The sequence below is a fragment of the Triticum aestivum genome, chromosome 6B (genome assembly GCF_018294505.1).
Source record: "Triticum aestivum cultivar Chinese Spring chromosome 6B, IWGSC CS RefSeq v2.1, whole genome shotgun sequence".
Lineage (NCBI taxonomy): Eukaryota > Viridiplantae > Streptophyta > Magnoliopsida > Poales > Poaceae > Triticum > Triticum aestivum.
This window is the reverse complement of record NC_057810.1, coordinates 11,791,684-11,794,299: the sequence shown is the minus strand read 5'-3', so window position 1 is coordinate 11,794,299 and position 2,616 is coordinate 11,791,684.

The window sequence follows — 2,616 nt, the reverse complement described above, 5'->3', positions numbered from 1 at the left end:
ATTATGTTTGTAGCTTATGCCTCGTACTTATTTAATAAATATAAAAACGAAAAAAATGTCTTCATTGTTTTTTTAGGTGTGTGTTTTTTTTGGTTTTTTTGTAGCTTATGTCTCGTACTTATTTAATAAATACAAAAACCAAGAAAATGTCTTCATCGTTTTTAAAGGTGTGTGTTCTTTTCTTTTTGGGGGAGGGTGGGTGGGGAACTCCGCCTATGTCATTGTAAGGTGACACTTACAATCACATAGCCGGTCTCAAGCCCGGAAAAAGGAGGAGAGACCACCCATGTGGTTTTAGATGGTAATATATGTTCTATTGACTTAATGACCATGGTTGAAATGCAAGAAGCGTTTAGGAGAAATATTATTCTGTCATTTTCAGAAGAAAGAGCTGCCTTCTTTTTTTTAGTTAATGAAATAAATACTTGCTGTATCAAATGTCTGGATGTTCCAGCCAAGGAATCTCCATTGAGGTGCTCATTAGAGTGAGTAACAGTACTAACTCATTAGATTTCTATTATTTCGGTCGTATCGAAGCTATTTGATTGTTGGTTTCTCACTAACATATGTATTCTTTGTTCTTCAATCTTGTCTAGGAAGCTCTATTTTGGACTTTTCTATGAAGCAGTACATCTTCTCTTTGAAGGAATTGTTTACTTGCTTTCCTGCCGGTTGCTTGTGTTATACGATATCTTATTGTTCCAGTTTTGACTTGCTTGTGTATTCTTTGTTCTTCAATCGTGATCCATACACTGTACTTTTCTAGCGTCTGGTACATAAGGATTCGAAGCGTATCGATGACGCGAAGGACAGTGAAGATTTAAAGGATACCAAAGGATTAGTTTTTTTTGTATGGTAATAAATTCTAAGTTCAAAAATTGTTAATGATCCAATATTACACAACTTTCCAAGCTTGGTTGTTGAGACCGAGTATAATACTCCCTTCGTCCGAAAATACTTGTCCCAGGAATAGATTGTAGAGCTAACACAAGTAGGTTTCGGCTAGGTTAGCTTGGGCTGTTTAGCTCCTTTATATAGTCCCTGTAACCCACGATGTAAACAAACACAACGAAAAAGCAATAAAGCAAGGCACGTCAAGAGCCTTTGGCTATAATCCATCGATCAGTTTTCCGTATTGCCAAGTTACGCAAAAGTTCCGCCGAGAGACGATCAATTGATCTAGCTAGTCCGGCCAGTTCACGTACGTGTACGTGTGTGTGCAGCTTGAGAATCAGTCAAGCCACGTCTAGCTAGCTTTGCACTTCGTGTGCATAGTTCCTGGGTGGTTTTGATCTAGCGTTCAAAAGCCAACAATTGATATTAGAGCCTCGACGATCTACGATCTACGATGGCGGATAGCGATGCTGAGTCGGTCAAGTCCGGCAACGGCGGTTCCAAGGCGAACAAGAAAGGCGACAATGTGAAAAAGGGCGGCAAGTCAGCAACAAGTGGTGGCGGAACGGGCGGCGCCAACGTACAGGCGCATCGCAATATCCCCATCCAGTACCCGATGCTCACCGATGTCAACTACGGCGTGTGGGCGGTGAAGATGAAGATCATTCTCCGAACCCTTCGAGTATGGGAGGCCATCACGGACGACGACATCGACAAGGAGTGCGACGAAGGTGCCATGGCCGCCATAGCCCAGTCTGTGCCAGATTCCGTGCTAATGACATTGGCAGAGTTCGAGACAGCAAGAGAGGCGTGGAACGCACTCAAAGAGATGAGGATCGGAGAAGATCGCGTCACCAAGGCTCGGGCACAAGTGCTGAAGCGCCAATTTCACAAGTTGCAGATGGAGGAAACTGAATCGGTGAATGACTATGCCATGCGTCTGACTACATTGGTGGGAGAGATCCGCGCGCTTGGTGCAAAGCTCGAGGAGACCGAGATTGTGGAGAAGTTTTTCAGTTCGGTGACTGATAAATTCACGTACATCATTGGCACGCTCGAGCAGCTTTACGACATCGACGACATGACCATAACGGAGGCGATCGGACGCTTGCGAACATGGGAAGAGAATGACCGTGGTTGTCGGAAAGGCAAAGGAGGAGGTGGTGACCAACTTATGTACTCGCGCGCAGATTGGGAGTCCCCAAGTAGCAAAGGAAGGCGCAACGTCGGCGAAGGCTCAAACAACGCAAAGAGCGGCGGACAAACCGGAAAAGGCAAAGGAAAAGGCAAGCCACAAGGTCGTGGTAAGGCGGACCGATCTAAAGAGCGAAAGCCATGGAACTTGGATATGTCCGAGGTCAAGTGCTATAACTGCAAAGAGATGGGTCACTTTGCGAAGGATTGTCCGGAGCCTAACAAGCGGGAGATCAAGGCAAATTTGGCGAAGCAGGAAGACGAACATCCAGGTCTTCTGATGGCCGAAGTTTGTGATCTCGTCCAAACAACGGTTGTGAAACCAAACCGGAAGGTGCTACTTCATGAGAAAAAGGTAACACCAAAGTTATCCGGGAGCCAGAACGTGTCGTGGTATCTCGACACGGGTGCCAGTAACCACATGACGGGGTGCAAGGAGAAGTTCCTCGAGCTGGAATATGATGTTCAAGGCTCGGTCAAGTTCGGTGATGGTTCAAATGTGGAGATTTGCGGGCAAGGTTCTGTCCT